The sequence below is a fragment of the Elgaria multicarinata genome, chromosome 4, assembly GCF_023053635.1.
Source record: "Elgaria multicarinata webbii isolate HBS135686 ecotype San Diego chromosome 4, rElgMul1.1.pri, whole genome shotgun sequence".
Classification (NCBI taxonomy): Eukaryota; Metazoa; Chordata; class Lepidosauria; order Squamata; family Anguidae; genus Elgaria; species Elgaria multicarinata.
This window is the reverse complement of record NC_086174.1, coordinates 109,497,891-109,514,197: the sequence shown is the minus strand read 5'-3', so window position 1 is coordinate 109,514,197 and position 16,307 is coordinate 109,497,891.

Sequence of the window (16,307 nt, the reverse complement as noted above, 5' to 3'; positions counted from 1 at the left end):
CACAAGAATCACCTATTTTTGCCTTTCGTGTTCGCTTTCTATATTAAACTTTGGAAAGAAGCTTTAACTGAGGGCCATAAGAGTGGTTCATGGTAGGAAGGAAAGTAACATAGTCTTCATGCCCTATCGCCCTAGAACGACCGCAAGTGTACTTTACAGACAACAGCCTTGTATTTGAAAGTGTCCTCTGTTTGAAGCCCCTGCTCTGTCACTGCAAATTCTTTTAATCTTTCAAGTTGTCTGTCCATCCACAGTTAGTACTTGGGCAGCAGACTCATGATGGTGAGAGATACTGTATTCCTATTATAGTAGGTAAGCATAGATAATGCACATGTGTGTGCTCTTGTTCAGTGATTCTGAATGGATCACCCTAACCCCCAACAAAGACCCACCCTTGTATCTTACGTTTTTAAAATGTAGAGATCATCCTCTTCCCACAAGCATGGAACTTTGGCCTATAGTCAAGTAGTGTTCCAAGTGCAGTGGATTAGGCTAAGCAGCTGGGCTTCCTCTCCACAATGTGTTTTTAAATTACATATGCTACAAAAACAAGGCGGGAGGGAGCAGGGTCAGTGCCAGGTTTGCAGGAGCCCTTTGGTGTGTGTCCCACCCCAGGTAAACTTACAAAGAGGTGGCATACAGCAGGAAAGATGCATATCCCCTTCTCTCTCTCTCTCTCTCTCTCCTTTAAAAATGCACACATTTTACTAGGGTGACAGCTCACTGGCGTTCTACCCAGCATTGTGAAGGGAAGTGCTGGGTACGGCTGCAGCCATGGCCACCTTCATTTCCTTAGAATTCCACCGAGAGACATTTTCAGGAAAGGAAGATGCAGATGCTGTAGCCTCACCACCACTCTTTTTTAGGCTACTGCGAAGAGCTCCATTGGCCCACCAACCTAGTTGAAAATGTTTTTAGGTGGAGGGGGGATAAAGGAATGTGGCTGATTTACGTCAGCCCTGAGAAGACCCACCTTTTGTCCCTCCGGGCCAGATAACGACAATGAACTTGGAAGGGAGGAAAATAAGATTCTTCCAGACAGGCCATTGTCTATAGCTAATGAGCCAAGCAAATCTGAAGACCAAACTTAGTATGATGGGCTATAATCTTGGAGTATGAAATCCCTTCATTTGGCTACAATGCTATGCGTACTTTCCTGTGAGTAAGCTCCATTTAACACATTGGCCAGTTTGCATGACACGACAGCCCATGATTGGTATATTTACCCTTGAGGAGCCACAAGGTGTGCTAGCTGCCGTTATGAATATTCGAGCCCCAACCAGGGATTGCCATGTCTTGTCATGTCATGAGAACCTGGGCAGTGGGGGTTGAGGGTTAAACAACCCTCGCATAACCCTAAAATTGACCATGGGCTATGCAAGGGTTGTTTAACCTCAAATAACCCCTGCCAGCCAGGTTCACAGAACATGACATGGCAGTTCAACTGGGCTGCATATTCATAATGGCTGCCAGCAAGTGCCACAACTCCTTGAGTGCAAATTAACCCATGATGGGCTGTTGTGTCATGCAAACCAATTCAGTGGGATTTACTTCTGAGTAAACATTGAAGGTTGCTCCCTTACTCTGATTTGTCAAGATGCAGTATGATAGTGATAGTTGGATGATGGCAGGGGTAGTTTTTTCTTTCTTTTTGATGAGGGAATGGTTGTATAGAAAATGACGGTGCTATTCATTCTAGAAAATTAAAATTGTATGGGACCAGAGTTGTGAGTTGGGCCTCCCTGCAGGGGGTCAAAGTAGTTCCTAAGAGAAACATACGTTTGCCTTCTGACAGCCTCAGTGTTGAAGGGCTTTGCTTCCTAAGGAAACTCTCTTCATCTTCCATGGTTTTATCTGGCTCTGTGCCTGGAACAACAGGGAGGCCTGCCTAGAAAAATCATCTTGCTGCAAGGAGAGGCATTTACCACAGCAGTTTTAAAACACATTAAAATGCATTTGAAACCTTCCTTAAAAAAATACAGAATAAGATCCTGGACCTAGTACTGCGTGCTTCTGGAAGCCCTTTAGTTCATGTGTATCCCTTTCCCCACTCCTCTTCCCTGAAACACCTTCAGCTAAGCCATGGACAGATTGAGCTGGAATGCTGGGTCAGTAGGAATGGGGGCCCTTTCATGTCACTTGACCTCAGCAAAGGATTAACGTGCTCCTAAGAATTAAACATTGTTTTCCATGTAGATAACTCACACCTTGCCAGGGTGGCCACTTAAGCATCACCAAAAAAGTAATGAAAAAAAAGAGAACACAGCTCATACATTATATGTATAGATGCATATTTAGAAATAATCACTATAGTTTAAATAGAAATACATCTGACCATAGTAGGAAGACCTAGGGGCTGTCCTCATGGCACCGTGTTGGTGCCGCTCCACTGCCAAACCCCACACTATCGCTGGTTTACGGTGGCGGCAAGTTGTCCTTATGAACGGAGGCAGCACATTAGGCTAGTCGGGCCCACCCCTCCCCCTCCCATGGTTTCCAGCAACCAATAGGAGGTCACCTTCTGCTTGGGAATGCCCCCTGAGTGGCTCCAAGTGAGGACAGTCTGGCAGAGGAGCTGGGCTGATCTTGCCCAAGGTGGAAAAGTCAGGGTAAGTCACCGACTTTTCAGCCGTGCCTCTATGCTCTGGGGTGGCTTTGAATCTGTGGCTGCATCATATAATTGACGCAGTGTGAATTTTGTAGTTTAAAAAGAATTCGGAGCCACCATGAGGCAAAGATGATGTCAAGACAGTCCCCTGGTGATTTGTGTACCTGTGCTGGTGTTAACTGTGGATGGGCAAATTCCAGGCCTCTGCCCTCTCTTATTAGGGTTTTTAAAGTTTAAATCAGAATTGGACTGTTCTTTAACCAGATATGTTCACAAGCATGCCTTCCTGAGTAGCACCTAGAGATGTACCAAATGTTGTCTACTTATTTATTTCTCTAAAAATATTTGTTCTTTTTGTTCATATGATGCAACCAATGGCAAGTTCAAGATGGCCAGCAATCAAGCAAGTTGAAGGGCTTGCTACACAGGCCGTAGCTAGACCTAAGGTTTATCCCAGGATCATCCCGGGTTTGTCCCTGCCTGAGCGCTGGATGCCCTGTGTGGCACTTAGATGAACAGGTTTGACCTCAGGACAATCCTGGGATAAACCTTAGGTCTAGCTACGGCCCCAGAGAGAAGCATCCAGTTTATCATGCTATCATTCATTAAAGGTTGAAGTCATCCACCCTTCCCCAACCTGGTGCTCTCCACATCTATTGGACTGCAACTCCCATCATTCCCCAGTAAATGGGAGGGAGTTGCAATCTAATCCAAAACATCTGGAGGGCACAAGGTTGGGTGAGGCAGATGTAGTCCAATCATAAACTTGGGATAAATGGCTTACAAAAAAACCCCTAACATTGGTAATGATGTTAAAACATCAGAAGGAGGCTATCAATGGCTTCTAGTCCTGATGGCTATATGCTACCTCCAGTATCGGAGGCAGTATTCCGATAATTTCTGTGAACTGCTCAGAGAGTTTTGGCTATTGGGCCATATAACAACAACAACAACCTGCCAGTTGCTGGGAAATGTGGGTGGTAGGGTACTCTTGCACCCGTGTCCTGTTTGTGGGTTCTTGGTCAACAGCTGGTTGGCCACTGTGTGAACAGAATCCTTGACCAGATGGACTCTTGTTCTGATCCAGCCCAGCTCTTCTTATGTTCTTCTTATGTTCTCCCCCCACTCTCCAACATACACATGCACATTTCTTATAAAGGCTTGATTTGATTTGGGAGAGCCAGACATCAGGAAATCCTTATCCTAATGAATGAAGCACATGCTTGCAAGTGTGAAAGGGGGGGGGGAATTCTCCTTACATTTACTGGAAATCACCATACAGTCAATTGTCAGCACGTCAAAGTGCTATTGCTAACATCTCAGATTCGAGTGCAACATAAACTGGATCTTATGAATTCTGGTTGTGCTGTATTTTGTGTACATATTGGGAAAGGCTGATATGTTTCTGGAGACAGCTGCCAACATTGTCCCTAACACCAGACAAAGCTTAATTTTTGGTGCTTTTAATTGAGTTGCATGAAAACAGAGGGGGGAATACCTCATTTAATTTGTTCCATTGTGTTCTGTTTCTACTATTGAAAACAAAGACAATTTAAAGGCCATCAAGCTATAAAATATATTAGTAACTGAGTCATGTAATCAGTTCATGGTCTGGCATTTATTTGACAGTATTTCAGGCAGATGTTTCTAGTATTCAACAGATCAGATAACGTCTGAAGTTTCAGTCTATATTAATGTTTTGTTGTGCAATTAAAGCCTAAAAGAATCTAACACCTAATAAAAGAGCAGACTTATGGGAAAAGATGTTTTAAAATGTCTTGGTCTGACTTCACACTGTAGCTCAAATTAAGGCTTGTAGCTCAAATTAAGGGGAAAAGAACTGGAAGACTGAATAATTGTTTAAGGATTTTGTACCACTAGTACACATGTTATGTAAAACCATGTTCCACAGTGTTCCACTTCTGTATTAGATTCGACTGTATGAAATCAAGCATCCCAAGAGAAGATGTTTAACCCATAGCTAGTGGGGTAAACTATCCGGTTTGCAGAAAACTACGAAGGCTGCTCTTATAGTGTGGAGGCATTAGGGAGAGGTCCTCCTCTCTCATTTACCAAAATCCCTTCCTCAAATTTGGTGGTTTTAAATTGTTTTCTGGTTATTATTATTATTTATTTATTTATTTATTTATTTATTTATATAGCACCATCAATGTACATGGTGCTGTACAGAGTAAAACAGTAAATAGCGAGACCCTGCCGCATAGGCTTACATTCTAATAAAACCATGATAAAACAATAAGGAGGGGAAGAGAAAGCAAACAGGCACAGGGTAGGGTAAACAGGCACTGGGTAGGGTAAAACTAACAGTATAAAGTCAGAACAAAATCAAGTTTTAAAAGCTTTAAATTTAAACCCTGAAATCTTACATTGAAAAGCCTTATTGCAGTTGTTGTGATAAGCAACATTGGATTCAATGTTGCTTGTCACAGCAACTGCAATTCCCATGACATAACAGTGAGAAATAGCACAAAGAAATCACATGAAAAGGCACAGAGCTTCATTTTCTGTTAAGCATTGAAGCCTACTGCAGTCTTTAGATCTGACACTGAAAACCTTTCAATATAGAAGGCAACGTGAAGAGCACGAACCGTAGTTTATGGTAAGTTCTAATTGTGCAATGAAAACTCTGTGTATGAAGTAAATGATTCTGAACTTGGGAATTTGGGATGAATGTGTGAATCTTCCACTTACAAATTTGAGTGGTTTTGTCATCTGCCAGCTGGTGACTGAGCTTCTGATTCTCCACATTCTTGCCAAGGCTGGTCACCCTGATCCCTCACGGAGGTGGCTACATGTCTTCAGTGTAGTCACCTCCGTGATTTTGGTCCCTCTTGTCTTCTTCTCAGAGTTGGCTTCTTTCTGTCATGTATTCTTTGTGCTCTTACTGGATCGGCTCTGTGAGATGGGAGTAGGAGGCACTGTGTTACAGTGGTTCTGCTCCTACTTGCAGGGCCAATTCCAGAGAGTGGTATTGGGGGATTCCTAGTTGACTCCTGGGCCTCCCATCGCAGCCAGACACATTGTGCCGCCACAACCAAATGGCTGCCAACTCCTGCTGTTCCTCTCCTTCCTGATGGGACTGCATGCCCCACAACATTTCTCCCAGGTCAGCAGACAGAGCTGTGTCTGCCATAGCATTACATAACTTCTGACCCATTCAGATGTTTTGACCCACAGCTCCCAGTGGTCAGGCTGATGGGAGTTGTAGGCCAAAACATGTGGAGGGCCACAAGTTGCCCACACCCCTGCAATATAATAACAATATATAATCAACATTAATGGTCAAATCGAAACTGAGCTACTGTCAGTAAAGGCCTTGCTAGACCTACCTTTGAATCCGGCCTTCAGGCGTGGCGAGCCTGTGCTACAATTAGCACGGGCCGTCATGCCTATCCAGATGTCAGACGCGACGGGGAAAGGAAAGCCCCGTTGCGTCGCCCATTTTTAAAAAAATCTTAAAGGGCCATGTGCGCAGGAGTGCACCAACGAAAAGGTAAATGGTTTTTTTTTAAAGGGTTCCCCGCTCCCCCTGCCCCCGATTCCCCTCCCACAATGTCTGATGCCCTCCCGCTTGCCAGTCCGCCCCCCGCTCTCCAGTCCACCCCCCCGCTCACCCCCTGCTCACCCGCTTGCTCGCCTCACCTGCTCGCCTCTCCACTCGCCTTGCCTGCCTCGCCCGCCTTGCCCGCTTGCTCTCCTCACCCGCTTGCTCGCCCGCTCGCTAGGTCCGATGCCCCCTCCGCCTCCCCCGGCCGCGATCTCCCCACCCTGGCTCCACTCTTCCCCCCCCATCTCTCCTGCTGGGTCTGCTCTTTCCCCCCTGGCCCCCATCACTCCCCCCCCCCCCACGATTCCCTCAACCCCGGCCCGATGGGCACAGCGCTCCTATGGAGTGTTGTGCCCAGTGCGCAGCTTCTCCCAGCTACTTGCGAGTAAGTGAGCAGCCGGGAAAAGCCGCAGAACCTGCTAGACTTTCCGCAGTCCCATTCTCAGCCCAGGGCTGCAGAACAACCGGCCCAAAAGTGGTGCCGGTTATCCCAGGCCAAGGGAGGGTTTAGCCTGGCCTGACCCCAGGATCTCCTGTGCGTCATCTGCATGCACAGCAGGGAGCCCGGGCCTCGCACCAGGCTAAACCCTCGTCTAGAAAGGCCTAAGACTCAAATGTTTGGGAAAACAGCCAGTTCTTAACCTGGTGCAAATAACATCTTAAAGTCTAACAAATGCTGGTGTAAGCTTTTGTGTGATTGGGCCTTTTTCACAGCTTTTCAGCACAGTTTTCCACTGTTTATAAAGTAGTCTGGTTTTTCTCAATACCCATTTGTTTATATACCTGACAATTTAGGATGTTGCTTCTTGAATCTGATGAAGTGGGACCTGACCTGTAAAGCTTGTGTCACAATCAATTGGCTAGTCTTTGAGGTGTCACAGTACTCTGTTATTACGAAGGCTTTTTTTTTTTTTTGTCTGAAACCTCTCATCTGACATAAAAATAAAAACTGACACAAGTTTGGCAGAGCTCTATAGAAACCTAAAGCTCCAAATACTAAACGCACATCAAGTGTTAAGCTCCACTGAATGTATTGATACAGGTTATTTTAAATGAAACAATATCCTACAGGTTCAGTTGTCTGTTAAGATCAGTGGGACAAATCATCAACAGATCATTCGAAGTGTGGAACTACACTGAGGCACATGGTAGGAACAGTTATTTTGAGTGCATGTGATGAGATGTCAGGTTGGATTTATTGAGGTCATGGGGGTATTGTGGGTGGAAAAGACGTATCATAGGAATTATAGTTGTTGTGACATGCAACATTGAAGCCAATCAGATGTGCCAGTGAAAAATAGCCCAAACAAATCACATGAAAAGGCATTGAGCACTGATTTCATAGAATCATAGAATAGCAGAGTTGGAAGGGGCCTATAAGGCCATCGAGTCCAACCCCCTGCTCAATGCACAAATCCACCTTAAAGCTAGGGTGACCAGATGACCCAGAAAATCCTGGAGACCTCTAGACAGATGGGGATCTCTGGGGCAACCAGGACTGGGCCCCAATCTACCAGGACCTCCAGGAATGTGTCCTCCATGGCTCCCCACCCCAGTGCTGATCTGGCCTTCTCTTTGGCTGGTGTGTATGACTCAGGGCTCCATCACACCAGTGTTTTATCGCACTCTCGTCATGCCTGGCTTGCAGTTTTGCAGCACAGCACTCCGTTAACATTGTGTCTGTCTTGCAGACTCCCTTCCCTTTTTTGTGTTTTCCTAGAGTGGGGAAAGTCTGGATTATTTCCTCCAAACGGAATTAAAGTGTAGTGCCATCCTCTCGCTATTTCCTTTGTTGGGGGTGTATGTTTTGAAGGGAGAGCTTGCTGATGAAAGGGGAGGGGAGGGCAGTTCTCCTCCCACAGCACCATGTTAAACCAACGGACTTGTGCTGAGTTGGTTGAATGGACTTTACTGTTCTAATCTCACTCTCATTGCCCACAGAAAAGAAGTGATGAAACGTTAAATTGGTGAATCACTAGACAACAAAGCCAGAGCAAGGGGGGAATTAGCCCACTCCCATCATAATGTTACAACCAATGAACTGGAGGTGGAAGGAGAAGGGGGAGGGTGGGGTAGAGTGGAAGAGCAAACAAGCAAAAGGGAGGTTTCATCGGTTTACCACAAATCCACATGAAAGCAGCCATTAGCTTGATGCGCTAATGAAACAGAGCTAGAAATCGTGGTGGCAACCAGGGGGAAAATGCAGGTGTGATGGAGCCCTTAGAAAAAGCTAGCCCCACTGTGGAATCCCTAGGTCAGATTCATAAAACTCTGGACTAATTTGAATCCATTGAGGTTTACTCCGACATTCCTAGCTATACTTATAGCTTAAACCAGGGATGGGCAACCCTCCAGATGTTTTGGCCTACAACTCCCATCAGCCCAAGCCAGTGAAGTCAATAGTGAAGCATGATGGGAGTTGTAGGTCAAAATGTTTAGAGGGCAACATGTTGTCCACTTAAAGATGAAGTCGTCATGCCATCAGCAAGAGGAGTTCAAGGAGCCATGATGTTTTACGGCATCTTTATTTATTTATTTATTTATTTATTTATTAAACTTATATACCGCTCCCATAGCCAGGGCTCTCTGGGTGGTTGCAGTGTTTATAACATGGTGAACATTGAGCTATCTCTATTATGTATACTATGGGCCTTGCTAGACCTGCCGGGATAAGCCGGCAGGGAGGCGGGGCGACGGCGTGCTAAGTTTAACGCGCGCCGCCCAGCCTCCTAGACGGCCGACCCGCAGGGACGACGGAAGCCCTGCAGCGTCGGCCATGTTTTTTTTTTTTTAAAGGGGCCATGTGGGGCCCGAAGCCGCCGGAGAAGGTAAGGGTTTTTTTTTAATTTAATCCCCCCCATCCGCCCCCCTCGCCGTCTCCTTCGTCGCCCTCCGCCCCCCCACCATCTCCTTTGTCGCCCTCCGCCCCCCCACCATCTCCTTCGTCGCCCTCCGCCCCCCCACCATCTCCTTCGTCGCCCTCCGCCCCCCCACCATCTCCTTTGTCGCCCTCCGCCCCCCCACCATCTCCTTCGTCGCCCTCTGCCATCACCTCATCGTCTCCTTCGTCGCCCTCCGCCCCCCCCACCATCTCCTTTGTCGCCCTCCGCCCCCCCACCATCTCCTTCGTCGCCCTCCGCCCCCCCACCATCTCCTTCGTCGCCCTCCGCCCCCCCACCATCTCCTTTGTCGCCCTCCGCCCCCCCACCATCTCCTTCGTCGCCCTCTGCCATCACCTCATCGTCTCCTTCGTCGCCCTCCGCCCCCCCCCCAACATCTCCTTCGTCGCCCTCTGCCATCACCTCGCTGTCTCCTTCGTCGCCCTCTGCCATCACCTCGCTGTCTCCTTCGTCGCCCTCCGCCATCACCTCGCTGTCTCCTTCGTCGCCCTCTGCCATCACCTCGCTGTCTCCTTCGTCGCCCTCTGCCATCTTCCCCCCCCCCCCGGATCACCCACCTCCTGGCACGATGGGCACAGCGCATCGTGCCAGGTCCGTGGCTTTTCGCGGCTCCTCGCGAGTAAGCGAGGAGCCGCGAAAAGCCGCGGAACTCTCCACACTTTCCCCAGCTCCGGCCTGAGGCCGGAGCTGGGGAAAAGGCGCGCCATAAGCGACTTCGCTTATGGCGGGTAAGACCAGGCCTCAGCGCGGCCTGTCTGCGGATTCCCCTGTGCGTCATCTGGACGCACAGCAGGGAAGCCGGGACAGAATGCGCGCTAAGGCCTCGTCTAGGAAGGCCCTATATAGCAAGATTGAGGTGGCCTAACTTCCATTTTGTTTATATTTGTCCAATCTATTTCATGTTTGAACGTATTTGCCCAGGAGCATCAGACAACCTAAAGAAAATGCACGCGCACACCCTTGCCAGTTTAGCTTAGTCTAGACCACCAAGAAGATCCAAACCTCCAAATCATGCAGGAAATTCAAAAATTTAAGTTGGGGTGACTTGTGGTCCTCCAGATGTTGTTGGTGTAGGTGCCATCATCCCTCATCGGCTCCAAGGCTAGTCTGGTGGGAGTTGGATCCCAACAACATGACATGGCTTAGGACCTCAGCATGTCTTAATCTAGGGGTGTGTGTGTGTGTGTGTGTGTGTGTGATATCACATCAAGTCTTAGATTTTGAGAAACTGTTACAAAGAAGAGGCATGAGGAAGGATTTTGTAAATGTAGAAAAAGGGAAAGGAATGTATGATGGTCTCCCTCACCCCCGCATTGGCTAACCAGGAGCAAAAAATAAAAGCAGCACAGACATAGCTGAGGTTAAGAATAGCTGTGTTACATCATCTTTCATGCAATGCAGTAGTGGGAAATTGGAAGAAATGAGGCCTTGGGAGAGAGATAAATCAAGCCAGATTTGGTAGGAAATGCCTAGATTAGAAGCTCCTTAGGAAAAGTCTAGAAGAGGTCTGAATTACGTTCTCTTTTCAGTTTAAATATTGGTGAAGAAAGTAAATGCACTGTAGCAAATGATAAACAGATAAGTATGATGATAGCAAGAACTAGTCAGGTATTGGAGAACTTAAACTGAAACAAAGAGAATCCCAGTTCAGTTTTAAAGTCAAATGCAGCACTCATATTATGAAAGGCATGGCAAGTGGCAATATCATGACATAACCAACACTGTGTTGTTTTACCCACTGATTGTGCAAACCTGGTCAATGTGAATTAGTGGGATCTAGTCTTAGACAGAGGCCTGGGCCAGCTGTACACCAAGCAGGTTATAACATTTTAAAAACATTTTGAAAACTGTTTATGGAGGGTGTCAATGGGCCCCAACGGTTGTCAATACTGTTATAAACCATTTTAAAGCAGTAGTGTAGATCCTGCCCTGGTTTTCGCAATCACAGAGTGGTTATCAGCGTAGCTTGTAAACCACTTTGCTCATGCTGGTCACTTGCTTGCTGATTTGCATAATTATCCTCATCAGGCATGGCTTCTCATGGCTTCTGAATGTGGTGATAGTGGCTTGTTGAGATGGTTAACAAACCACCCTGAACCCATGGCCTCTTGTTAACCACCCCAATCTCACTGGGTTTGGACAACCCAAAACCCCACTGGGGCAGGGTGCTTGAATCAGCGACCCAGTATCTTGCAGGTACTGCAACCCATCATGGCTAATATGGTGAACCAGATCTTAGACTGCAATCCTGTGCATACCTCTGTGAGAAGAAGTCCCACTGAACTCTGTGGGAGTTACATTTGAGTAAACATGCATACGACTGGGTTCAAAGAAGCAGTATAGCAGGATTTGAATTTCAGTTCAGCCACACAGACTCACAAGGTAAGTTTTTGCAACTTTTTCCTGCAGAGTTTCTGTGCCTTTTACCACTGCAGTCCACATGAAAATTTAGGAACTGATGGTTTCCCGATGGATCTTCATGCCATATAAAGAAGCACCTGCTAGATTTCTGGCTGTTAGGCTGTTAAAGGCACAGACACCCTGCCAAAATTGTTGCAACCCTTCCAGGAAGCCATTCTGTCAGTTTGACTTGCTCTCTTGCTAAAATGGGAATTATACATACTTCTAGAGTTGGCTCTGACAATATGTCAGGTGCTGTTGCACACTAAACATCTGCTGATGCACGCAGTGTACAGTGTTCGCAATATAGTGCTCCCATGAGATTGCAGAACCATTTCCATGGCGTGAAAAATCACAAGCTTAATGAAGTGTAGCCATGCCGGTTACAACTGTGTTTGTACATTCTTTGATTGCCTGTATTTCTCACATTCCTTTTCCTTATTGTGTCCCATGCCTTTGGATTGTAAGCCCTAGGTAGAAAATAGTTGGCCTGTATAGTACCTAGTAAACTGTTCGCATTTCATTAGTGATTAGTATTGAGAAACTATCTGCTGAGTTAGCTCTGGTAATTATGATTTCCATGTGGAAATGGAAGCAAACCCCTCTCTTTAAGAGGATCCTGGGAATACAGTGGTCTGCCTTGTAGTAGTCAGACCATTGGACCATCTAGCTCACTATTGACTCCACTTATTGGCAGTGGCTCTCCGGGGTTGAGGGAGGGGACTTTTCCAGCCCTTCATGGAGATACCAGGGGACCTTTCACTTGCAAAGCATGCTATCTGCCACTGAACTATGGCCCAATGGTGAATGAGAACAAGAGTTGGCCCAACCATTTACTCTGCAACATTGGCTTGAAGACTAGATTGCAGAACATGTGCATCAAACTACTCCACTGAAATCACCAATAATGGGTTCTGCCGAGGCCCGGCATGCAATATGGTGTAGGGTGAAGACATACTTCTGTATCTAAAGGAAGGAAATTATTTTGTCAAGGAAATAAATTGGTAGAGTACAAGCAGACAGCAACTTCTTGAAAATGACTGATATATCAAGGAATATTATTAAAGAGCATCTCAGGTAACTGCACACCCATACTTGCCAAGACATGATCCTTAAATTCACATGTTACAGTTTATTTATCTTTCTCTGCTCTTTTGTAGGGAAGCCAAAACCAACAGGAGAAATGACTGATTATACACGGGATATAACATTTTGCTATCGAACTTTATGTACCTCAAAAGATTAGAGACTTCTATCACATTGATAAAATTAGGCATGTTATGCAAAACAATTGATAGGGTGTTTTCTCCCTCTCCCATGATACTAGAACGGGGGCTCACCAAATGAAATTCATTAGCACTAAGACAAGAGCGAATAATTCGTCACACAATGTGGAATTAATATATGGAATTCACTGCCACCAGATGTGGTAATAAGGATTTGACCAGCCTTACCCAACTTACAGCCCTCCAGATGTTTTGGACAAGATCTCCCAGTATTCCTGACCATTGACCATGCTAGCAGGGGGTGATGGGAATTTAAGTCCAAGCATCTGGAGAACACCAGTTTGGAGGATGCTGGATTAGGCCAATTCATGGAGGTCTATGAGAGCGAAATGGTTCCTCCAGGTTCTGACACTGTATGCCACTAAATGCCAGTGGCTTGGGAGCAACGCACACACAGATGTGAGTATACTTCTGTCTTCATACCACGATATGGGTTTGTCCAAGGCATCTGGTTGGCCACTGTGAGAAATGGTGCTGGACTAAATTGGCCATAGATCTGATGACCTGCAGGCCTCTTTATTATGTATGGTACCTCCATGTTACAAAGGCAAACATCTTCAGGTACCAGTTGCTCGGGAAGAGAGGGCAAACAATGAGGTTTAAGTCCAGCTTAGGAGCTTCCTGGAAGCATCTGGTTGGTTCCTGTGGGGAACAGGAGGCTGGACCAGATGCCTTTGCTCTGATCCAGCAGTGTTCGTGTCATATTCTTACCGTTGAAAGGAAATGATAAGGTCAAGCATGCAGGAGACGTAAATACCAAATGGAAAGCAAATGTATATCTGCAAAAATGTCCACAGGAGGACTCATCCCTGACAAGGGGCTGACAGTTCAAGAAAGATTTGATTGCCTGAGGTAGAGATTGTACAATCCTCCTAATGCAATGGAGATGAAGCTGGGAAGCGGCCAAGAAGGGAGGTCAGGACAAAACTGTGGATGTTCTGCTCCTGATAGGTCTACAGGCTACCACCTCCCTCCTTGCTGAAAGGCATCAATTACACCAGCTGCAACTACACCCTACTGAGCCTGCCCAGAGAAAAGGAGCGGTGTTAACCACAAACAGCTTTCACAGAACAGGGTGTGCAGTTACCGCTGCAAGCAACAGTAATTTAGATATTGACACCTGCTGCTTGGGATGGAGAGAATCCAAGAAGTAGCTGATATCTTTCCTCCCGTTCAGGGGCATTTCCCTCTACCTAAAGACATTGCATTCTTGGGTTTAATGTTTCAGCTTTTCAGTCTTGTGCCAGCCCTAATTGCAATCAGCAAAGGAGTATTCATTTCCTGTGTGTTTAATGTACTGCGGGGTACTGCCGAGTATTCGTTACATGATAGTGCTGCCTGACAATGACCATTATAAGGTAGTGATAAGGAACTGTAGCTCAGCGGTAGAGTTGACTTGCTTGGCTTGCAGAAGCTCCCAGGTTCAATCCCTGGCACCTCTACTTCCAAAGGATCAGAGAAGAAGGTGACATGAAAGTTCTCTGCTTGTGTTGCTGGCAATCAGAGTAGATAGTAGTGGGCTAGTTGGACAAATCGTCTAACTGGGTATAAAGCAGATTCCTCTATTAACCTATGTCGGTGGAGCAAAGAGAGGAACAGCAATATAAGGGCTCTTAATGAAACACTCTCCAGCACCTAATCCCAGGAATTGGGATCAATGGCTCACTGAATCAGGAATGTTCTAACTTGGTGCCAAAGAGGTGGGCATGTCTGGCACAGCCAATGTTTGAATTGTACAGAGAGGCAGTGGCTGAGCCTGCATGCCCATGATTCACACAAGGCCCTCTAGTGAATCCAGCATTTCAACTCAGTCATTCTAAGCCAGCCAGCCAAGGACAATTTGGAACAGACCTAAGTGCTATCCTGCACAGTAAAGTAAAAGGGATATGGGGAGGATGGCAGGAAATGTGGTTTTGGCCAGGATGGCAATAATAACGTTCCACGCATTTGCTCAGACTTGCTTCATACTTGTACCTCTTCTTTAGGATGCTCCTGAAGGATGTGAACCAAAACGTCTTGCTGTGTGGCAAAACTTGGATCCCTTTTTCTTCTTCTGAACTGGCAACAAACTGATTTTTTTTCAAGTGCGCCTTTTAATTTTCTCTTCAAATCCAAGAAAATGTAAAGTAAACAACAATTAAAACTGGAGTGGCTAATTACCAGAGCCAAGAACTACTGTTCTTTCAACTTTGTGCTGTGTGAAAAATAAAATAGCATCAGAACTTGAAATGATTAAAACATCATTACACAATAAGCACACTGTATGGGCAATTGCTTATCCTTGTTTGGCCATGTCTACTTAGTCTCATGGCCATGAGGAAATCCATCCATCCATCCAGGATGTAAGCCTTAAGGGGTAGTAGTGGTGAAGGAAGATTCTGCTTGAGTTTACTTAAGATTCCCCTTCCTTTCTTTATTCTCCAAACTTTTTTCCTGTTTTCACTTTTCAGAAGTTGACTATGTGGCTTCTAGCCATGTAAACAGAAAGATCTGCCTTATATTGAGACAAATCACAAGCCCGGTACTGTCTCCTCTGGTAAGTACCGGCACACTATGGGCATGTCTAGACATAGGGAGGGGAGGGGGAGGATCTCATGATATGGTGATCGTGAGATCCTCCCCCTCAGTCCAGATATGGCATGTGACGTTCCGGGAGGAAGAGGATGTCAAGCCGGCCATTTTGTGTGTTTTTTCTCTTGAAGATGGGCACACGAGCATTCCATTGAAAAGTGAGGGGTGTTTTTTTAAAAAAAGACCCTGCTCTTCATCCCATCCCAACCTCGATGGGCACGGAGCTTGTAAAGAGCTCCATGCCCCATGCCCAGTTCCCGGCTTCTTGCATTTACTCGCGAGGAGCCGGGACTAAACCAGAACAGCTGCCCACACATCCCATGGTCTCAGGACAATCCTGAGACCACAGGAATCCCTGCCCCTAGGATCCCCTGTTCTTCATGTGGACACACAGGGATGATCCTGGGGCGATCCCCATGATGATCCCTCGTGGAGACATGCCCTGTGTATTTTCCCCTCTGCTACCCAAAATCCTTTTAACTAGAGATATCAGAAGTGAACCTGAGTGAACATGTGCACTGCTAGTGAGTAGGGATGGGCAAATCCATCAAGCTTGATTTTGCTCAAATTCTTATTTTTCCACTGCTATGTTAGTCTTATCCTACTCAAAAATTCATATGTATTGTTTTCAAAATATGCACGTTTCCTCCTCCTTTTTTGTGTACACTTTTTCCAAATAGGTGCATTTCTCCCATCAATTTTCCCACTGCACACAAGAAATACATGTTTGTAGGCATTTCTCCAAATATACCCATTTTTGTATGTATTTTTGGGTATGAACTGCAACACAAACTTTAGAAAAGTATGTCCGTGTTCTAGTTTACATTTAGGTTCAGGAAGTGCAAATTTGGAAAGTTTGCACTGAAATGCAAAATTAACTAATTTCTCACCCATCCCTATTAGTGAAAAAGGGACTCTACTACTCCTAGTCAAGTACAGAGACAATGGAAACACAATCAAGCAGAGCACATGAG